The 25,238-nt window shown below is 38.2% G+C and overlaps 1 protein-coding gene across 1 annotated transcript in view; it reads right to left on the bottom strand.

The window, feature by feature from the left end:
* The window catches only part of LOC122802353 (E3 ubiquitin-protein ligase SH3RF3-like), a 2,381,113-nt gene that overhangs the window by 2,331,216 nt on the left and 24,659 nt on the right, over positions 1–25,238 (bottom strand). The window lies entirely within an intron of this gene.

Below are 25,238 nucleotides of genomic sequence, written 5' to 3'. Positions count from 1 at the left end.
ATTCTTTGTGCATTAAAAGGTTACCAGATTCAGCGAGGGAAGGCATATTGATTGAAGTCATTAACATGGTGGGTTGTTGGCAATCATGTGTTTTCTTCCACTGTAACAGGTAATTGAGTAAGGTGACTGGCTTACTATTGAAGTACTTTTCTAGGAAAGGAAATCTCATTTTGGTTGTGCTTGTACCCATTAGGCAGTAACTGGGGACTGAAATTGACCAGATGGCTTACAGTTGGGTTTGCACTGTCCCAGATGGCATTGAGCTCCTTACCATCTTGGTAGTACATTGGCAGGTAACGATCTGGGCATAATTCTGAAGCTACATTTGGTAGTTACAATAAGTGAGGATTTGTTTATTTTGAAGAGGTTATACCCAGGTTTGTGTATTGTGTTCTCGGAGATAGTACCACAGTTATTTTTGGCTTTGGTTTGGGCTCACAGGTTTGTAATTTTAGGCGACTTAGGCAACTGGCTGCATTGGGTAATTATATGATAGGCATTGGGATGTCGGTGATATGGATCCAGTTTGATTCAAAGAGGATGGCATACACCTGAATGATTCTGATTGGACCTCTTTAATGTACACTTAGGTATGCTTTGGAAGGTTTGCTGATTGTTTTGGAGGGATGAGGGGGAACAACCTGTGTCAGGCTGGTTGGCAGCAAAGAGGGGCAGACTTGTCTCTCTTCTGTTCCCCCTCTGGTGTTGGATGTTTTGATAAGTAAAAGTAAGTGAGCAGAGGTGAGGATGCTGCTTATTTGGTCAGGGTGAATGAGGTTCTGCTGCCCTAGTAAATTGTTATATGGATGTTTACGCTGTGATCAATAAATTAAAAATATCATTCAATAGTGTTATGTTTATGGAAGTTTAATAAAGGTAATCAAATGTCATTTGGTGTAGTTTGTTTATTGAAGGGGACCGGGACAAATATTACTTTGCTTGACTCTAGTGGTAACTTATTTAATAGGCTGGGAGTATGTTGAGTGGGTCATCTATCCCTTTAGTGAGTCCTTTTTATTTGTTGGTATAAATGTCAATCCCTAGTACTAATGTTTTAGAGTGACCAGTTTAGGATTGGGTCTTTCATGGGGTGAAAAATAAGACCCATGTCACTTTGGAACATTCCGAAGGCTACTGAGTATAAGTAGAGTTATGCTAATTTATCAGAAACCATTGAATGTTTTCATTCCTTTAATTTTGTTTTTGATTACAATCTTTGGGACTTTTCCAGTTGAATGATATGCCTGGATTTCTACATACTAAAGGGGACATTATATTTCATGATGGTTCTGATAAGGGAAGGGTACTGTGGCAAGATGACATTTCTGAAAACTGTCTTTCGGCTTTTCCTGGTTAGGGGTCGCCACAGCAGAACTCCGGTCCGCTAATGATTGGCAGTACATTTTTACGTGCTGGCTTGCCGGGTCTAACGCACAACCTTCAACGAAGGAATGCCCATTCACGCATGTTGACACACAGAAGACGCTCTAACTGAGAATCGAACATACAACGTCTAACTGTGAGGCGACAATGCTACTGCAGCACTACCACCGCAAGATGACATTTCTGAACCATGAAGATATTCTCTTGGAAATTAACTGGGCCAGATAGAAGTCTTTCAGGCTATGGTGGAAACATAATGATGAACTTGGGAGCACCTAAGTCTCTTATAACTGTATCTATTTGCAGAGGAGTACCGCTTATAACATATGAGGTGGGAACAGCTTTGTTGGTGAAAGGTACTGTGCTGTACTGCTTTGCATTTAGCCTGAGATGGTTTTTAGTACAACAGCTATATGCATATTCTGTAGAACAATTTAGTATCAGTCCATGAAAGTTGAAAGCTTACAGCCATCAGCAAACTTGGTCAACCTCACAACAAAGATGTTGGCTTAGATGCTTGCAAAATAAATGCCAAACAGGAGAGGGTCCAGAATTCCTGCAGTACCTCAATAGTTACAATTTTACTTTCACAGGAGGTACCGGTAACTCTAACTGCCTGCGATCTGTTGGATTGCCAGTTTGCAATCTATTGGACAATGTAGGGGTTTATATTACGTTTATCTAACTTTTAAATAATGATAGCATTGGGGATAGTGTCAAAATACTTGGCCAGGCCAGGTCAAGATACTGTAAGCAGAGTGAACAGAATGACCATTGTCCATAATGTCTGCAACCTATTCAAAGAAATTTACTACGTTTAGGAGACAGAATGTCGTTAACACTTTGCAGTCTTCCAAAACTTTCAAACAGCATGCTTGTTAGTGCCAGGGAATGCCCTGTTAACTTCTCTAGCAGTGCTGCAATACTGATCCTTAAGTGAAAGACATTTGGTATCCATCTTATACTGTCACAATCCACACGGCGAAAACTTTGTGCAATATGTTGTTAAGTGGTGCAAAATTGTTTCTGAATGTTTGATATTCTGTTAGACAGCCTTTTTCTCCCGCAATTTCTTACTATTTATTTGTTTCTATCATTTTTTCTCATTTATATTTCTCAGGTTTTTTGATTTATGTAGTAGCACTGCTGACTGCTCTGAGAAAATATATGGTCTGTCACATATTAGCTTGAGCTCGATTATATCATAAGTGACATTTCTGTTCTCATAATTGTCTCCTTTCATGTAGACTATGTAACAAGTTTGAATGAATGAAGTTTTCAGTTTTAAATAATGGAACAGCACATACCAATGATTATTCTAATGAAATATATTTCTAAATTGCTCACATTTATCACCAGCTGTTTTTTTTTTATCATTTTTGGCAGCTATTTTCTCTCATGTGTATTTAAAAGGCCGTTGGGCACTGTTGTCTTACTTTGGCAAGAGACCCTATGGCAACAACATAGCAGCCAACTTTCTCTTAAAATTGGTCTGTCTGTACTCAGCAAGAAAATCAATGTCAGTGATTAAAATATTTAATTTACAACAGTGTAAAATGTTATCTTAACAGATTTATGCATGCTGCTCCTGTTCTATCCACATTCAGTTATGATTTTAACAGTTGTTGTGTTGCCTGTCTTAATATCCTGTCTACCTGCCTGCCCATTCCCACATCTAAAATAAGGAATGACTCAAGATGACGGAGGTCAATTCAGTGTAAACGAAGAGAACTATAGCATCACTAGTAATACCAACTTTGCCAATAAATCAGTACGATCCAGGGTGCTAGCAAAATAGAGAACAATTCTGGTCAGGGTGAGTGTGAGCTCTGCCTGAGCAGCTCTCCTTTGCAGCATCATATTTTCCTAAATGCATCAGAGGGGCACTTCACAGTTTCCTAAATGCATCAGAGGGGCACTTCACAGTTACTGATGCCTTTTGCGATGGCACTTACTCTTGTAGCACACAGAATGCATAACTTTGAGGATCCATATCACCATTTAACTACAAAACACTGTAATACCAGAACAGAGTGAATCCCCTCCGTGTGTACTTTGTGATTAATGTTGGTATATAAAACGTAAGCCACAGTGACTGTGACACATTAAAGCTTTTTTTTTCTTTAAAGGTCTGCATAACACAAATGACTTCAGCCCAATAAGACTTTGAGAGCCATCCTTTTATAAACTTCTTCTTTAAGACATTCTTCAGCATAGGGATATCTGTGTTATATCTCCAGCTGAGAAAGCAGTAGCCCAGACCAATTTTCATTCCATGCTATTCATTATTGCAGGGAGGTGGACAATCTGCCACTGTATGAATGCCATATGGTGCCAGTCTCATATCCAGTGAGGCAAACCCGATTACAACCAGAACACTGCAGACAAATTTTCTCAAACCAATGACTACTGAAGAACAATGCATCATTAAAAATAAAAACAATAATTAAAAAAAGCATTAACAGTAAAAAAATGCCATCAGAATGCATTGCGAATGTTGCACTTAAAAAGTGTGTGTGTGTGTGTGTGTGTGTGTGTGTGTGTGTGTGTGTGTGTGTGTGTGTGTGTGTGTGTGTGTGTGTGTGTGTGTGTGTGTGTGCCATCTGACATCAGGCAAAGGCATATTTTAAACATTAAAACCTTAAATCATCTTTTGCTTAATGGTTGTTTAATTATATTCCACTGAATATTTTAAAGTGCAGTGAAACCAATTGATATACAAGATTATATTTTAAGGTTATGATAGAAAAATGTGTTCTTGCACGTAAACCAGTCTAAATAATATACCGACTTTAACAGGAGATACTTGCATTATCTTCTTAAACTACTGAGTCCATTGCATAATCGGATAATGAAATCCAGTATGTGTTGCATCGTGGGATACTAGATTTCTCAGGCATGTAAGTCACTTCTAATGCACACAAAGCATGTTATGCCACATTCTCTTTTCCTAATCAATGGATACAAAGACTTTACTTCCACTACTAACTACAGACATACAGAATAAGCCAAGAGTAACACTAGCTACGACTGAACATCATACTCCATCCTACTGGTCTGCTGAACAAATGATCTAACATCTTTCCCAGTTTCCTATGCTGATAAAGGAATTATACCTCTTTTTGTCAATCATCTTCCAGCATAATGTTTGTGCCATTTTTCCCAGTTCAATCAAATGTTACATTAATAAAACAGGTTTACAAAATAAATGATAGCATAGCTTAGGGATAGACTAGAATCCAGACTAAAATGTAGGATAAGGCCAGGAATACTATGGTATGCAGCACTTTAAAATGTCTGCACCTTATGTACTTTAGAGAGAAAGTCCAGACTAGAAGTTAGGTCAGTCTTTCAGTCATTCTTTATCGTAAACACAGACAATTTTTTTCACTATCTGCATCCAAGAATACCTCTGCAGAAGTAAATTAGTATGCCAAGTTAGCTATCAGGCACAAATGCTACATATGCAAAGTCTGTGCATATCCCTGTATTGAGTGGCAAGATGTGAGGATTGACATATAATCTCCTTACATCCTACGTACATTAAGGCTTGTGTAGAAATATTCTGTGAGTGCACTTATTCATTTATTCAGGTTCATGATAAAATGCAACACACAATCAGAGTACTAACTGTAGTACAAACGTATAACCTGCATTTTTGTACATTGTCGTACAAATCACTACTGCCCATTGCATGCTATTGCCTTCAGTACTGATATTTTCTAGGGACACTGTGCTTATCAACCACCTCCCAGTTCCCAGTAAGGCTCCCACAACAGTTACGGGCAATGGTAAGAGAATCAAGAATGCTGGGCCTACTAGGGTTGCCAGGTTTCTTTGCGGCTAAAACTGGACTAAAGCCATGCCCCTCGCATCACACATAACTCCACCCATTCCCACCCCCTCTCCCACCCATGCCCCACCTATTTGGTGACATCACAGTGACATCAGCTGATGGGACCACCCACTTTGATGACTTAAGCCGTACTTAAAGGGGAGAAAAGAACACAGGCGGCACTAATTGCACTGCTAGGCTGCTGCAGATGTAAGTACCAGTATTGATGAAAAGTGTCAATATGGTGCATTTTTCTCCAGTTATTTATTTTCTATGTTCCTAAACGTAATTATGGATGATCCATGGAGATAAAAGGTCAAGAGCTAGCAGCCTGTGCACATGGTGGTAAATCTGATTAAAAAAATGTAAGCAGTTATCTTTGCTATTAAAAAATTGTAAGTTTTGATTTACCCCATAAGATCATTTAAGTCAATAACATCACTTTACTGCTCATTCAGAAATGATGATCTTAACATTCCCTTGCATTTTGAAAGTTCTGTCAAATACTGTTTGTACTGGGGCGTGGGACAGGTACTCAGTTGTTAAGATGTAACATATTTTCCGTATCGTACTTCGGATTAGGAAGTTTCAGTCCTTGGCTGCGCCTGTATTGGGTGGGGGTCAATTGAGCTAAGTGTTACTGCCCCTAGTGTGATATTTCAGATGCTAGTACTTAAGATCTTGTACTGGGTCCGACAGACCTCCCACTCTTTTTCTTTACATGTCACATATGCAAAAAATTGGATAAAGGGGTTGTGGATGAATGGATTTCTAACAGGTGACATGTTTTATGTTACTTTCAAAGTATACGTCATAATCTCAGAAAAGCACACATACTTTAAAGAGTTTCATTAATGTTTTTCTATATCGCGCCAAAGTTGCGGGTTAAAACAGGTAACTTCCTACAACAATGAGCTCTAATACAAGTTTACGAAGATGCAGACTGGACCGTCGCTATGCAGTTGTAAAATGGCAATAAGACTGAATGAAAGATGACTCAAGCCTCTAGATCTAAGAAAGATGCACGTAGGAAAAGAAATCACATGCAGCTAGCACACTTGCCATTTTCTGAACATGGCAAAGAGATAGTTTTATTTTTCAATGTGGTCCCTTGCGACAGAATTAAGTAAAAGCAAAATAATGTTGGGTAACTGCAAGTGCCCAAAAAGCAAGATGCACAATTTGTTTCATGGAATACGGTTCAACATAGTAGATGAGGATAATACAAATCAGGACGTGTTAATTGCTAGCAGTATTACACTGCATGGTGAAGTTCTAAAATCAGTCTGTGTGTACTACAATGCAACACTGGGCAATGTTGGCAGAGTGCTTAAGCATTTTAAATCTTGCTATAAGATTTCTTTTGTCACTGCTTGGTAGTTGGTAGGATAATGATAGCTAAAAAAATACCATTTTCCCACCGTGGAGTACTGCCTTCCAGTGATATCTCTACAATCCGTATAGCAGAAAATAAAATTTGTCCATTTGTATTACATCACCGCCACTTAAGTTAATGTATGTACTGTCTAAACTATGTAGCTACCAGGAATACTGAAGTTAAAAGCATTTCATTGTTGTGTAGTAGCTAGTAGTGTATCGTACCGCTCCCGTTCGAGCTGGATACATTTACTTTCTCCTCTCCTCTGGCGGCACAAAAAAAAACTGGACTTCATGAGTTTAAATTTTTTAACTGGACAATTTGTCTGAAAAATGGACAGTTTGGTTAAAAACCGGACAGCTGGCAACCCTAGGGCCTACTAAAGAATGCTGGGCCTACTAAAGAATGCTGGGCCTACTAAACTGACATCACTGCCTTGCAGTATAAGAGGAATACCATGTTTTTTGGCAATTTCATTACAGAATTCAAGGGACTTTGAATCTGTCTAGCAAACAGTCATTGTTGTTTCCCCTTACTACAATAATAACTTGAAGCACTGTACAGGGGAGACTTTTTACTTATGAGCTCAATTGCTTTCAGCCTACAGCCAAAGATGCTGACGGCAGTTTTATAAGTATGTCTGACTGATTTTTAACTAACTCTAATAACTGGAAGAATTGCTACTTTTAACACAAACATTAAGAGAAGTAGCTCTAACACTTGCACACACATTTACTTACTGGTTTACTGATTTGAATTTGCTTCTGTGAGTACAGCATTGAAGATAAATGGCAAATATATAAGTAACATATAAGATTGCAATGCCAAGGAATAAATAGGCTGCCAGGGTCCTCTCTAAATATTTGTTTTATGAAAAAATAAAAACTAATAGCAATGGTAACATGTTTACAGATGTACAGCAAAAAATCCGTAAACAAATGAAGAATGATAGCTCTGCTGTAGCATGTCTGTCCTGATGATAGGCTGTATTAGAGCTACAAAGGATATTAGTCATTTGCTGTTATGACAAATGCTGACAACAAAATGCAGAAAGCTATAAATTACATTGAGAAGCATTCTGTCGGTATTCAGCACTATGTGGACAGTACACAGAGGGGGAATCCTTTAGCACTGGTTTCCAGACCAGATTAGCTGTCTACATATCTCATCATGTCCTCTTCTATGTGAGTATATTTCAGAAAGGGAAATTTTGCAGCAAATGAAAACATAGAGTTAAAACTCATTAGAAGAAGGCAGCAGAAAATAAAATGTCACCCATTCATTGAACATATGCAGACATACATGAGTGTGAAGCCATAGTTAATAAATGTATTTTAAAGTGTTGACTACAAAAGATATCAGCATACTGAATACAGAGTCTGTGGAGACTTGATAGGCATGGCACTGCCTTGGTGAGAAGTGAGGGACAGAATGTATTCCTGTATCAGAGAAGAATGAGGTGTAGAAAGTTACGACAACTGATGCAGCTAAAGGCAGAATTAAGGCAGGAATGAATGAGAAAGGCCTGAAGAAGACTGAGAAATAGGGAACGTCATGACAATATGGCCCATAATAACTACACAAATACGATGTCGGTAAGTACATGGAAGGTGATGACAACATGAGATAAACAAATGGATTAAAGGCATCTTATAGATGTAGTGCAGATTGCAAGTGAAAGTCACAAGAGAATGATTTATTGTGAAGGGATGGAGGGTGCATTACAAATGCTGCAGTACAAGTAGAACTGAATGGTTTCTTTGCGATTGTAGAGAAGATGCAGATAAGGCAGTCCACACTAGAGTGGCTAGGAAAAAAGCAAATGATATGCAAGGGATAAGATACTGCCCCTAATAAGCAGGCATGGGACATGGCATCATTACTTCCTGCATTCTCTAAATTCTGTTTTCATCACAAGGCAAGGACAAAAGTGCTACTAGGCTAAATGTGTTTTACTGAATGCATTTCATCAGAGATCCAACACCATCTATACATGTATGCCTCAGTAGGGGGTTTATTAGGGAGTTATTCCTTTTATCATGAGGTACAGCAGCTTCTATCTGCACCCAGTCAGTCCATTTGTTGCAGAGAATGGGAGCTGGGCATTCCTGTGCTAGGAAGAGCCCCATAGCCTTTTCCTTCCTTCCTTCCTTCCTGAGAATTCCAGTCATCCCTCCATTCTCTGGTGGAAGTTATGTGCCAGGGAGTGGATCAACATTCTGTTCCTGGGAGGCACTCTATCCTCTCCAAATAGCAATAGCCCCCTACTACTTGTTAGCTCTTCTGAGCTTTGCAATAACTGCCTCCCCAGGGGAAGCCTGTCTGGCTATGCCAAATTCACTTCAGAGTGTGAATGCAAAATGACTTTGTAAGCTTGGCAGTCTCAAACTGCACTATGTGTCAGTTATGTGCCTCTCCCCCTAGGCTAAGGTAACCTTGCAGCATTTGGTCACTTCTCCTCTCCTCCTCATCTTGCTCCTACAGGGACCTAACCCCCCAGTCAAACTCATGATGTTGCCTGTGACTGTGATCAGGGCTTTATCACACTATGTCATGGAACTTACTCTACAACCAAAGAATTTTACTGTTATTGTGACAGTAGTCTTGTCTGGTCTTTCATTAACATTTGCACAGTTTCCTCTTGAAAGCATTTCTTTCCTTCAGTACCAATATGTAGGAAATGCCTGCAACAGCTGTCATGAAGTGACAGAGCATTTGACTCACGCCAGCAATCCAGGACCAGCTAAAGACTCAAGAGCTAAAAAAAAAACAGCCGGCTGAGGAATGGATCAATTGTCTGGTGCCAGATGCAAAGTGGATCTTAGCTACAGCAAGGGTAATCTCTAGTGAAGAATGGATGGCAGAACCCCCACAGCTGATGGCACTGCTACATGAGGGGTACAGCAAGTGCAGTGGTCTCATACATGGGGGTGTCGTATAACATGCACTGTGTCACTGCATGATCAGCCTTCCATGGCAGGGCTGCCCTCCTCATCCACAGCCTAAATCCTGACTACTTATTTTACTTGCTTTTCCTGGCAGTGTCTGGCATCCCTTTTTCATCAGTTCTTGCCATTAACTATGGTGACATAATAAGAAATATTCATAAAGGAATGTTTCATGATAAGAAGAGGTTTTGTCACCTGATAGCAAATTGCAGTATGTGACAGTACAGGGAGCAAATGGGAAAGCCAGTGAAAAAGTGAAAAATAGAAGCCCAATATGGAAGTAAGGATGCAAAAGGAGGAAATACTACATCACAGAGAGAGTGGTAGGGCTGTAACATACATTTCCTGAGGTAGTGGTATATTCTAAAATATCAAACCATTTCAGATTATGTGAGACAGCTGTGCTGGATCTTACAGCACTAACACTGATTTGCTACCAGTGAGTCTTTTTCCTGCCACATCATTTCATGTATATTCATACAAATAAGAGGAGATGTGAATGCCTGCTTGATCAATTGAGCGATTCAGGAGAATGTCTGCCAATATCAATTAAGATAAACACTATAAAATAATTAATACATTTTACTGGTTAAATAATGTTAAAGGACATTGCAGTAATAACTGAGTGGTCACTTCCAGCTGTAATTCTTCACACTGTATGATAAGAAACATTTAACATTCACTGTTACTTTCAAATCTAAAAAAGTAAGAATATATGCAAAAACCCTGTCTTAAAGTAATTGCAACACCCCACCCCCCCCAAGCAGGAACATTTAGACACATCTGAGGCTAAATATATTCAGTTATTATTATTTTAATTATACGTCTCATTCCAGACAACATAAACTATAATTAATTAAATTCAAAATCAAAATCTTATAGAATAAATATTACCAGTACAAAGCAAGTTTTAAAAATGGAGCACACTAGAAAATGAAAGCTTATTCTTACAAAGTTATTGAAAATTCAGAAATATAAAACACTGAAAGCATTTCTCATCTGCTCTTACAGCTACATGATGTTATCACTCGCATGGCTTCTGCTATTGCATTGTTGTTGAAGTTATTATCATTGTAAATTCAATTTTGCTGTGTTACGTTTTACTGTCTGCTTCAACTTATACCATACAGTTTGGTAATCTGATCTAATTATAATACTATTTTGACCAACTTATTTTAAATATGTAAATGTAATCTCATATATGCGTATTATGTTGAACTTAAACTGTTGGCTATATTATAGATTTTTATTTTCTCTTTGTGTTAGAATGTCAAATGTTTTGAATGACTGCGTATTAAAAAAAAAAAGAATCTGTCTATAGACGAAGGGGAAACATGCATACAGCATTTCCACAATGAGAAATATACAATGATAGCCAGATGGAGTTAAAAGTACAGCAAAACTATGCTGATTATCAGTTTATGTAGTGATAACAGTGTAGAGAAACTAGAACACAATACCATTTGTCCCGGTCCCCTTCAATAAACACACATCACACTGAATGACATTTGATGACCTTTATTAAAGTTCCATAAACATAACGTTATTAACCCATATTGTTTATTAATCACAACATAAACACCCATATAACTGAGACTAATCACAGCATAAATACCCATATAACTGAGACTAATCACAGCATAAATACCCATATAACTGTTAACTAGGGCAGCATGATCTCACTTATCCTGACCCAATAAGCAGCATTCTTACCTCGGCTCACTTATTTACATATGAAGCAGCATCCCATCGCTCACTTCATTTACCACTTACTGAATTAAGCATCCAACCAAATAAGCAGTGTCCTTACGTCCGCTCACTTATTTTACTTATCAAGCAGCGCCAAACTGCTCACTTTCCTTTCCCAACTAATTAAAATGAACATGCAACACCAGAGGGAAAACAGAAGAGGGCAAGCGTGCCTCTCTTCTTTACCCAGCAGCCTGACCGGGCTGTTTCCCCTCCCTCCTACGAAAACCTCCAACAACCTAACTGCACATTAAAAAGGGTTAAGCCAAACATCATGTGGTGTACTCCATCCTCTCTAAACCCAACTGGATCCCTGTCATCAACCTCCCAAAGCCCTACTATATAATTACCTAAAGTAGCCAATTACCTAAACAGCTGAAATAAACCAATGATGCCTCTTCAATGCTAAAGTAAAAAACATAACCTTATATAATCTCTGTATAGTAACTAAATTCTCACATATCCTAACTACAAATAGTAGCTTCATAATGATTCCCAGGTCATTACCTGCCAAATGTACCACCATGCCCAACTGCAGCCCAATAATACCACCCACTGTAAAAAATAATGACCAAAATGAGATTTTCTTTCCAAAAATCAATTTGATAGCAATCCTGCCATCACACCAACTATCCATTATAAGCAAGAAAACATTTAATGATCATCATAGCATTTGCTGACCAACAAACCACCCTCTGAATGACTTCAATACATGCCAAAAATAAATGTCACATGAACTGTGTCCCAATGAACCTTCATTTAGTAATGACAACCCCAGCAACAAAACCTATATTGTCAATAGCCAATGTCTGTCAATCTTCACACTATGAAACCTACGCCAACCCTTCAAACCAATGAACCATCCACCAAGATTTAACAAATTCACATAGCCTTGTCACCCGTGCAACCATACTACTCACAGCTAAATCCTCTTTGAATAACTAAACTGCCTTACCTGCTTCCCAAGCCTGACAAATAACTAGGTCTTTCCCACCAAACCCCTTCCCACAGGCAGCTGCAACACAAATTTAACCAATCTGGCAATGCCATACCATATGCCTTCCTTATATAAGCTGCCCCAAATACATCAGATTAAATAGAAACTCCAGAAATTCAACATCCACCCAATTGTCCTTCCTTCCTGCCATCCAACAAATCATAAACCAACCCCCCCAAATTATGCCCCCCCAAACCAACACCTCCTGTCACATTTGTAAACAAATACAAATCCCCATGTACAATTGTATCAATCTGTCAAAAGGCCATCCCACCAAAATGCTCCAAAACATACCACAATGGTAAAAATAATGCACCAACTTATTAACCCTCACCCAAAATGACCCAAGTAAACTGGCCAACATGCAACTTCTGTAGCCCAAAAAGCTGAACAACATTCTTAATCCACTGTTTGTCCTTAGCTTTCCCCTCAAAACTTTTCTTTCCATGTATTACCTTTGCATCTGATAATGAATTAAAACATGGCCTACATCTGCAAGGAATCCCAAAACAATGCCTTTCTTGCTTAAGCCTTTTAACTTTTGTGTAGCCAACGCAACACCCAGTTCCTCACATATCCCCCAAAACACCTACATACCTACAATGCTCCATCAAACCCTACCTACACTTAAATGTCATACATGTACTGAACCACCTCCTGTCAGTCCAAAGTGCAAGTCACATGGTAGACATGTTACTCACTCTAAAGACCTTAATCTGGTATGTGACAATAGTAGAACCTGCTTAAGGAACAGATTTGTCTCCCAGAAGATACCCCATTTTTGGAACAAACTCCCACTTCATGTCAAACAGAACACCTCATTGGCCCTTTTCAAACAAAATTTGAACTGGATGGGTAACAGTAAAATCACCCCAGGGGTTCCACCTATGTCCATCTTGGACAAGGGCAATAGGTGCTGCACTTGGAAATAAGGGTTGAAGTTGTAAGGGCCCTAGAGCGATTAGCCTGGTAACTTCCATGATCCTATGATTGTTGTGACTCCACCCCACTTGAGGGAACCCCAGACTCCCCATAAACAATCCCCAACCCTGCTTTACCCTGCCCCCAGCATCCTCTTCCTCACTTGCCCCTACACTACCCCAAACCGCACTGACTCTGATGTGCCTTAATGAGCACTAATTAAAGTAAGATTACCTGCAACCTCATTATGCTCCACTCCTGCAACTGGAAAATCCACCCCAGCAGAATCCATTGCCTTTCAAATCACTCCCTTCAGGTCACTGACTGTTGCTCACTCGACACTCCCTCATCTGTGACCTTACTGCGCACCACTCTAGTGACATGACATCCACTGCTGCAGCCTCCATCAGCTTTGTATCCCACTTTCTTCAGTTTACCGACTAATGCCTGATAGGTCTTTAGGCACCATGGTATATAGGAAGGAATGCTATAGGAACACTTTATTACATAGAACAAGCATGAACCTGAAACACATCTTTAAGAATATAGTGAAGGGGCAAGGCATGAGAATGTCAAGACCAAATGCTGAAGATGATAGATTCATGGGTGAGCTTAGTGAACTAAGGACAAGATCTGAAGAGAGAGGGTATAGTGCTCATGAAGTTGACACTTCAGTTGCTCTCAGACCCATTAAGGCAAGCCCTACTTTTCTGAACCTAGTGATCATCCTGATGTTACTATAGATGGTAAGAAGGACATAGTTCATATTCCGATGTTCCTAACTCAGTTATAGAAGGGATAAAAAAATACTGGACAGTTTTAGTTAGTAATCCAGATCTAAAGGATATAGTAGGGGAAAGACAGTATTTTTCTTTTAAAACAAGAAATCTCTTAAATGACCATTGTGCTATCCAAGGAGCAGAACACACAGTTTACTTCTAGAAAGCACTTTTTTGACAGTCCCATGTCTCAAATGTAATTTTTGTACGTACATTGATTCGTCGGGATCTTTTAAGCACCAGGATACATGGAGAGTGCTCACATTTAGGGTTGAAGCCAACTGTGATTCATTTAATGTTGTTTACTTTGCCTCTTGCACTCAGTGTTCATCTGTCTATGTGGGGAAGACCAACAGATGGGTCAGGGACAGGATAAGGGAACATATATACGATATTAGGACTGGGAGTGCTACTAACACCCTGGCCAAGCATATAGCTGGCAATGATCTAATACATACTTTTAAGTTTCTTGTTATGGAAAAGATTGTAGTGAGTGAATGTGGAGGGTATATCAGGAACTTAACTGAAGTATCAGAAACAAGATGGATCATTAGATTAATGGCAGATGCAGGCAGTGGTCTAAATAATAAGATTCCCTTGAAACCCCTACTCAAAGCTAGATCTTTACATAAATAATTACTTTTCATGGTTTACCTTTACAACATCGCAAATAAAATGAGTGACTAGTCAAATATCCGACTCTAAAGGTCGGAAACTGCACTTTCGAATGCTTACAAAGTGCTGAACAACGAATTTGACCTTCTGGGAATGTTGAATGTTTTCGAAGCATCCAACATTTTCAGAGGTCTCTAAACACCATTACACAGGGTGGGTAACACCCCCATACCCCCTGATAACTTAATACACTAACTCTGAGATTGCACTGCAGTGAGGGAAGAGGTACATGTTCCGATCCCCACTGTAGTGCGACCTCCACTCAGAATGCCGAATTCACATGAGCAAACGCACACTGGCATTCGCTCAGTTATGATTTGGGCAATTCATAGTTCATTATTGCAAATATTTACAATTCTACTTTCACACATTTGGCAGTCACAGATGTGCACTTCAACCATATGAAGCTAAACTGTTTTTTATATATGCATTTTCATGCTTTACAGTAAGCATCTGTTTGAATTTATTTAGCACTATTATGCATGTTTTCTATTACTGTTTCTTCTCATGCTGTTTTTTTATGCTGTGTTTTTTTATGCTATTTTATTATGCTGTGCCTTTAAATCAGTAGACTAGTTTTCTTATGACTCTTTTAAGGTTTACTTTGTTGCTAGGATATTGATATGTTCTTTTATGTGATTGGCTACAACATTATTGGTTTCTCTACTTAAAATTGAGCAGTGTTTGGTTTGGTTTTAATTCTGAAGAAGCAGTGTTTTTGACTACCGTGAAAGCGCTTACGTATTATTAAATTTCCAGATTTTAACTCCACTTAAAGTTGTTTTTTTCACTGCCACTTTGTTTTGGTTCAGTCTTATGTGTTTTTGAATGCAGTCCTTCACATTATGTCTATGCGGCAACATTATCACTCTACCCACCATTTACCGTCTGGATTAAGATAGCTATGGGAACTCATCATAGAGAACCCTACAAAGTCTGAAGAATGGACCTACATTATGAGGTAAAATAAACTCTTACAACACTTCACTGGACTTATGACAAAATCCTAGTGAGGAAAGGAATATGGGAAGAATGGAGTAATGTACCCAGCATTGCTGAGTTTAACTTCTGAAATTATCCAAAGCATGTATTATGATACAAGATTTGACTGTACAAAGTGAGCACAGAAATGTTTGTGTCCAGTCTACAGGGTTTGTTCCCTTCCACCTTCAGTTGCTCACTGTATAAATCTGAGAGAGTCAGTTAACCAGACCGTGATCCAGGGCTGCTCCTTAAAAGGGAATTATTTTAGCAGTGGCTTCTGGGCAGGGAGAAGGATGTTCCATCTGTAATCACCAATGCCCCCTCCCCATCAAATGCTACTCATGCTATTGGCATGGGTAACTAACAGCCATCCATCGGTCATGGGCACCACAAAGCCTGTGAAGAAGCTCCTATGAACCAATGCAGCCCCAAAGCTATGAAGCCCAACATGTGGCCATTCAGTGAAAATCCGGACAGTTATAAGCATACCGTCCAAACTCTTAGTGCAAAACTCGGGACACAGCCGCAAATAAAATTGGGACAAAGGCAGAGAGAGAGAAAAAAGAAAGAAATTGCTTCCACAGACTTAGAAAGTGATATAGCAACAGGTTTTGCACTAGCATGAATTGCCTGAAGGATGGGAAGTCCAAAACTCAAATGCCCATAATTTCTGAACTCCATTCTTTAAAAATTTGCCACCAACATGCCATAAAACCACAATGCTACCAAAATGGGCAAAATTTATATAACAAAATTCTGGCTATTCTGGGCCACATCCAAAAGCCAACATCTGGACATTCCGCAAAACTCTGCACAGTTGAAAGCCACGTATTCACTTAGGAGACATTCACTATAAAACAAATTGCCAACACAATACTCCTACTGGTTCAACTAGTTACATTATTCTGGGACCAATGATCATCATGGTGCCACATCCAACTTCGCCAAAGTCGCACCCATCAGCACCTCTCAACTTCCTGCTCTCTGAGATGGATGCAACAACCAGAACATGTCTAATGACATCCATAACTGACAAAAAGATCACCACACCAGTCAGAAAGATAGCTAGGCCCACCAAAAAGCCATTTGAAAACCAGTAGAGTTAAAATTTGAAGCCAAACAGCCAATACATGTGCAATTTTCAATCACATCCCTCACACCACTACCAGAAAATGTCCATTGTCCAAGACCATGGCTTAGATCACTGACAAACCTAGCAGATCCACATCCCCTAGGCAATTCCACAGTCACACAGCTGATTAAACAGCCAAGCAGCTCTGGTCGCAACTGCACATGCACAGCAACAAACTGTCAGTTGCAGCTGCCTCCCAGCCGGAGATCAGCCCCAGAACTGCTGATCTCACAAACTGCACAACGACCAATGAAAACCAAAAGTAGGGACAAACTTTGTTGCTTCTATTCTCACAAAACAAACTATTATGTAACAAAATATGCAGGATGTGCCTAATTATAGCTTTTTTTTTCTAATGCAGTCTATACACTCATCTGTTCCCCTATCCATCTACATACAGCAAGGATGAAATATGTTAATGAATTTATCTCAGGAAACATTTTAGTTATATTAGCTTTACTTCGGTCCATCAACTGAACAACATCATTGCTGCTCCAAAAACTCAGAATGATGCCAGAACAAGAGCATCCATGCTAGCAAGCTTCCTCTGAAGAATGTGTACTCTGAAACTAAACTGTATGCCAGGGTCCAAGGACCCCAGCAACCCAACAGAAAACCACACCACACCCCAGAGTGACAGACAACTGTGATCACAGGCAGCACCATGAGAGAGAGAGAGAGAGAGACAGAGACAGAGAGAGAGAAAAAAAACTCAAACCCACCAACCCCCACAGCTATAACGGTCCCCCATTGCCACTGCTGACACATCCAACCCTCCCACAACAACCCTGAGCAAACAAACACCAGTTCCACACAGCCCGTGAAAGGAGACATGGTCCGCAAAACACTAAACCACCAATGAATCCAAACAAAAACAGACACCGTGCTTCAGATTATACATCACCCGCAAGGAACCAGACCCATAATGCACTTACTGTGACTGCCAGACTAACCCAACACTGAAGAGATGCCATAACACTCACTAAGGCTACAATTATGTGGAATGAAGAGCTCAATGACTCACCACCTGAAGTACCTACAGCCAAACGAACACAACTACTACGACCCAAAACACCACCATGATCCCAAACCACCAACGAACTTTAAAACCATCGACCAATCAAATTTAAATCCAGCACAAAACCCCCCAGAATCACCTGCCATGAAGCAGTGAAGAAGAAAGAAGATAAGGAAAAAAATACACCTACTAATATGGACCACCATGCCTTCTAGTAGTTACCTGAGACCTACCCACACACAAAAGTACCTACAGGTCATCATGGACGTAACACTTGCTGAAGCAAGTTCACGCCAAAATGAGATTCCTTACCGAGTTATACTTGCATAAAACATATTAAGCCCCTCCCTACCCTTACTTTGTGTCCTCCCAATCATCCTACATTCCAATTTAACCCTTTCATCCCCCACACTATCCTACATCCCTTACCCTCTTAATTCCCATTGCTCTTTCTACCTAGCCCCCAACTGAAGATGTCCTTCAGACTGGTTTGTTGCCAAAGAATCAAGTGAGCAAAAGACAAACTGTAAAACAAGAAACAAGATGCGGAACGACACCAGAAATTTATTAAAGTTAAGCGTTTTGTTTGTTACAATTACAAACTTCCTCAGACATTTTGTATCACATGAAAAAACATTTTAAATATAACAGCAATTAACTAATCATTAAGTCAATAAAATCATTTAAAGGAATAAAATCATTTAAAGGAATAGCTACATTTTACAGCCACTTGGAACACAACTCACTAGCTAATAAAATCTATCCTTGTAGACAGTTAGTTGTTACAAAAAGATCAAACATCCTAAATTGTACCATAAAAACTACCATAAAATAAATTATAACAAATAGAAAAACTGAACATAAAGCAAACAGCAATGTTAAAAATCAATATATCATCTAATGAGACTTTTGAGTTTGAGAGTGCTACTAATCGAACAACCCTCATTTAAGCCGGGTATATTATAAGCATTCAACCTAATCTGCCAGCTTAACTCTGATTCTTCCAACTTTAATGTATCTGGTCCACCCCGAGAGTTCTGACAAATTTGATCAATCACTATAAATTTAAAGGAGTGATTAGGGTACTGTGAAATGTGTTTCGCCAAGGCGTTCTCAGGTTTATGTTTTCTGATAGCATAAATGTGCTCATAAATGCGGTCACAAAGCCTCCTCTCTGTTTTACCAATATAGAAGGCCAAACATGACTGGCACTGAGCTAGATAAACTGCCATTTTAGAATTACAATTCACTCTCAATCTCAGATTGCATTGTTGATCGTGAACTTTGAATCTGTTAGATTTAGTAATATATTGGCAGTAATTACATGCTTGGCATTTGTACATATCCACTGTCCTTGCACGTGTAGTTGAATGATGTTCAAAATAAGCTTTAAGATTCTTAGCTTTTTTATATACTACCACGGGGTGTTCTCCTACACTTTGAAAAACACTGGTGTCGTTCTTAAAAAGTGCCCAATTTTCTGTCAGAATCTGAAAACAGTCCTTACTATTAAGGTTGTAAGTTGTTACGAAAGTAACACCTGATGTCTCTGGCAAGTAAGATTCATTGGAGACTTCAGGCAACAGAGAAAAGGTGTTATCTACTTCATTATTTGTTGTAGAACCATTATTCAAAATTGGTTTGTAAAAATGTCTCAGACGTTTACTTGTTACCTCTTCTATAATCTTGTCAACCATGTGTTCAGGGTAGCCACGGTGTATAAACATGCCTCTTAAATGTGTACATTTGGCATGAAAATCCTTATCTAAAGTGGTTATACGGGCAGCCCTGACCAATTGGCCATTTACTATAGATCGTTTCTGGTGAAGTGGGTGGCAGCTAGAAAAGTGTAGAAATGAGTTGGAGTGGGTACTCTTTCTATAAATAGTAGCTATAAGTTTTTGAGTAGAGTGATCTTTAGATAGTAAAATGTCAAGGTATGCTATGGACTGTTACCAAACCTCATTTGTACAGCTGAATTCAAATGAAAGCATAGCTGTGTAAATATGTACTTTCAGACAAATGTAGATGATTAATAACTGCTTTACTTCTGAGAACAAATTAAGCACCAGTGCCATTATTTGACTCCAGCTATACAAAACGTAGGCTCCTGGCATGATTTCATTTGCAGTTATGCAAGGTAACATATACAGAACAAATTAACATTGGAAGAAAAACAGTTATATGTCTAAGGCAATGTTTCTTCCACAATAGTTTTATTTTTTTAATTTTTTTAGTTATTGAATTGACAATTTTTTATAAATGAAGTAATCAAATGCACAAAGATGACAGTTTACTTCTGCTTCTGTTCTTTTTTTTTAACATAAACAAAAACTACCTATATATGCATTATTTTGCAAAGTCTTTAGGCAATATAACACTAAACAAATGTGACCATGCTTAGTAAAAATTACACTTTGCAAAGAAAATCACAATATATATATATATATATATATATATATATATATATATATATATATATATATATAAAATCTAGGACTGCCCATCTAACACAAGTTTCACCGAAACATAAACCAACGAACACACTTTTGCGAAAGTGCATTTATCGAAAATGCACATTTGCAAAAAAAAAAAAAGAAAAAAAAATACTAAAAAATAAAAGACTACTCACGTTTATGCAGGTGATCAAGCCCCCCCCCCCCCTGCACCCACCTTGTGCATGGCTGTGACCCCCACATCCCCCCTACTTTAATATTCTCATTCCAAGATCACACTAGAGTGGGGAAAAGGGAATATTCCCTTTTCCCCACTGTACCATGATCCAAGCAACAGTTTGTTTAGTTGTATAATCTACACTACATGTTGATGTACAACTAAACCTATATGCAAACAATTGTTTGCTTACTTACCTTCTGGTGAAAGTGCATTTTTGATAAATGCACTTTCGTGGAAGTGTGTTTGGTGGTTTATGTTTCAGTGAAATGTGTAAATGTGTCTTCAATGGACAGTCCTAGATCAATATATATATATATATATATAAATCATCACAATGTAGATTAGAATGTTTGTAGATAGAATGTCAGAGATATGCTATGATATTTCATAACATGGCAGGGCACTGCATTTAAATAAGTACAAATTATCCTAAAAGATTCTTCAAGTATTATTACTTGTTGTAGGAATAACAGCCACATACTCATCCAGTTAAAGACTTAAAATTATGGTTAGTTGTGACATTGATTTTTTTTCCACAAGACCATTCTAAATGCTAGTGCTTCTTCCTGTTTATTGATTTCTTTAAAGAAGAACTGTGCTATTCAAATACTCCCCTGTGATATCCTGGGATCTAAGATTAGTTAAAGTATGCTAGCACTCAATTAATTACCTCACACAAAACCACTAACACTCAGATGATCCAGATTTTCAGATACATCCGTCATTTGCCCTGAAAAATTGCTCGCTGGTCCTCATATTTGTGATTTTTTTTTATCAATGTGATGATAGGAGGTCCTGCCAGCACAGCTAGCTGGAATTTTGTAAATAATAATATGTCATCTGTAAATATCAAACTGATTTATACAAGATGCTTGTATTACAAATGTATTAGAACTGTATGTTATGTGTATATCAATCTGATTTGCACAGATGTTTGTGATGAAAAGGTTTTTGTAAAGTGGTTGTGTTTGAAATATATCCACAGCGTGCCCTACTGTAGAGAACACAAATGTGCATGCACTATTGTAACTGTTTAAATATACTATATGTTTTAGAAGAGGAAACTGGAAGGTTAACCTCAGTCCGGCAAACTTTAAAATATATCTGAAATTAAATTACCTTACAGGATAGGCCGTAAAGTTGCTATTTCACAGGCTTCAATGCAGCCAGAGGCACAAAATCTGTACTTGGAATCTTTCTGCATTGTCTTTGGGGTGAACTAATTACTACTCTGGAAGCATAGAGGTAAGAAATTGTTTTAAGACTTCCAGCACCTGCCACAGATCTGAGCAAAAACCCTTGTGTGTGTATTTTTACAGGTAGCTGCTAAATCCTGCCAGCTTTCAGCAAAGAGGGTTTGCATGGGAACTAGAAGTCAGATGACCTGAAATTATGCCATTCTCCAAGCTATCCCAGAAGTAATAATTTAGAAATTCTGGTATGCTGTCTTGGGCCTGACAACAAGAAATACCATTCACCCCATCGTCTGCTTTGCTCTATTAAGTAAGTAGGGAATAGTAATTCTCTTAGAGTCAGTCAGGAATATAGTGAAGCTTAGTTTAGATATTGTTTTTCTTTATTTGTCTGAGCCTATCTTTCAATGTTATTTTAAACATTTTCTGTGATTTGAACTCTGATGCCACTGAGAATATATACTTAGTATTTTATTGCTCTTTTATTAATTATTATTGAATATATTTAAAACTTTCATTGTGGCTGATCTTTGTAGAGATATTTAAGTTTTGAGAGTGTCTGCATATTTATTTTGTGATACTGTGTGGGTCACTACTAATAGCCTTGCTCTTGGTCAAGCTACCATTTCTATTAATATTAATTTCACTCAATATATATTGGGTACCCTTGGAAGAGCCTTAAGGTAGCTGGCAGGACTATTTAGTTGCAATAGCAACTACCTTATAGTCCAGGCAGAAGGGGTATAGCTAGTAAACCTGGGCCAGCCTTTCCCATGTGTGTGTGTGTGTGTGTGTGTGTGTGTGTGTGTGTGTGTGTGTGTGTGTGTGTGTGTGTGTGTGTGTGTGTGTGTTTCTTAATGAAATCTGCAAGAGTGTGTGTGTGTCAGCTACTTGGGCAGGGACATGAAGCACTAGCTGGACAGTGAGGGTCCTGGAGGTGTTAGTTTGGACAATCAACTGAGATCTCAACTCTATAGCTGTGCCAGTGGGGAGTTTTATTGGGGATATGGAGAAAGAGGGAGAAACCAGCCACGGACTGACTGTGTTCCCTGTGTGCTCTTAAGGGAAATTGTGCTTGATTGTGCTTTATGCAGACAGCTGCATCTGGAGATACTGACTGTGTATCTGTTATCCTCCCAGTGAATATCCCCCACTGGTTCCAGTGATGAGGATTGATGCTCCTTGATTACTGGCCCAGTGGAGGGTCATCACAACCAACAATGACAGCTATGTCACTGAATTAATGCTAAAATGCAACTACATTTTTTATATATCAGAAAATGCATACTTACATGGGTGCTAGGCAGAAATGTGAGGCATTGACTCACTAAATGTAATCACAAATATGCAGTTATGTGTGTAAAATTATTGAAATTGCACTATATATATATATATATATATATATATATATATACATATATACATATATATATATATATATATATATATATATATATATGGCTGCCATTGACTTTGTCATATCACATGGTCTGCAGTGTACTTAAAGTAATCATGACTGTGATACACTGTGAATATAAGTGCAAGGTACTGCTTTCATTGTGTTATGGTTCCTGGTACTTATGTATGTGCTAATTATGTATGTGTTTGAGCATGTGTTTTAGGGTTGGTGTTTACGTATGTGATTTTTAGGGTATTTGCATAGTTGCAAAGTGTGTAGTGTGTGTATACATGAGTGCAAGTAAGTATGTGTTTGTGTATGTCGAGACTGAATGTGCTAAAACACTAGTGTTGCCCTACATGGGCATGTGCCTTTTATCCTATGTTTGTATGACCATAGAGTTGACATAAATAAGTTGATGGGGTGCTGAGGTGAAGTCCCCACATATGGGTGCTGGAAGGCATGCCCCTCCCTGTAAAAAAGGCTGCATGAATGTGCTGCTGAGGGCATGCATACAGCTACTTGATGTTTTGAGGTCTGTACTTGTGTTATGTTACTATGGTTTGCAGTGCTTGTGGGACTGAATGAGTGAATGTAGACTGAGTGTGTACATTTGTGATTGTATGCTTATTTGACCATTTTATGCTTGCTTGTGCTGTGATCATTGTTCTATCAGATACCTCAAAATCTATCAATCTGTCAATCATGCTTAATTCTTTTAAATCAGTAGTTTGTTTTATTAACACACTGATCGACAAGGTTGAGAGCTAATACAATCCCCGAGATTGAGGAATATACCCTTAACCAGGGGTTTGTACATATAATAATCAAGGAGCTTGTCCATATAATTAGCAAAAAAAAAAGCAAAAAGCACAGTTTTATTGTTGCATACTCCAAGGTTATTTCTTGGGGAATGAGGAATTACATGTCAATTTTAGTGATGTCAACATTTGGGTATTTAGAGATTACACCCATACATACATACATACATACATACATACATACACAAACACACACACATATGTGTGTGTGTGTGTGTGTATATATATATATATATATATATATATATATATATATATATATATAGGTGACATAATTTGTTGAATATTCATATTATTGACAAATTCAATGTTGTTCCCATTTTGTCAAGTGTTGTTTTGTTAAATATCACACATTTGGACAATGCAAGTTTGGATGTATGTCGTTAAGGTAAGTGTGTGTTTAGGATGGAGGAGTGGGAGTATTTGTATAAGGCCAAGAAAGACTATAGATTTAGATTTGTGTGCTTGTGTTGATGTGTGTGGTGTTGGCTGAGGCTGATTTTTATAAAGTCAGAGGCCGGAGCATGATTAATGTTAGCAGGTCTTAGAACGGTGGTGCCCCTAACCCGAGCAACGCCAACGCACATACCCAAAAACACTGGGCATGTTCAAGTGTCAGTCTTGTAATTACTGCCAATATGTTAGTGAATCTAATAGATTCATTATTTGCAACCATCAATACTTTTTGAAATGTCGAGTGAATTGCAACTCTAAAATGATAGTTTATCTAGCACAATGCCAGAAATGTTTATCGTTCTACATAGGGAAAACTGAGAGATGCCTTCATGACCGTTTGTATGAACATATTTATGCAATTCGGAAGAATAAACTCGACAATGCTCTGGCTAAGCATGTCAGTCTCAACCCGGACCACAAATTTAAATTTATGATAATAGATCAGATTCAGGAAGATCCTAGGGGAGGCCCTACTCCATTAAAACTGTAAGAACTAGAACTTATGTGGCAAGTTAGATTAAATGTGTATAATACCCCTGGACTTAATGAATGCTGTTCTATTGTCAGTGTTTTAAAACTCAAAAGTTTATCAAGATAGATGTATGTGTGTATATACATATATATATATATATATATATATATATATATATATATATATATATATATATATATATACTTTTCACATTTTTTACATTTTTATTTTTCATAGTATACATTAGTTGATATATATATCTATCCTCAGTAGATTATTTAATCAACATGTTGGATGGTTATATTTTTATTTTGTAACATTTGAAGGTGTTTTAATTATAAACATGTATTAAGAGCATTTAGGCAGTTTTGTTTTATATGCTTTTAAATGCTTTATTACCTTGGTGCAGTTTTTAATTGCTT

Source organism: Protopterus annectens, chromosome 5.part0, assembly GCF_019279795.1.
Source record: "Protopterus annectens isolate FY-2018-M chromosome 5.part0, PAN1.0, whole genome shotgun sequence".
NCBI classification, from domain to species: domain Eukaryota; kingdom Metazoa; phylum Chordata; order Ceratodontiformes; family Protopteridae; genus Protopterus; species Protopterus annectens.
The sequence above is the reverse complement of the archived record's forward strand: the minus strand, read 5'-3'. Positions and strand labels throughout refer to the sequence as shown.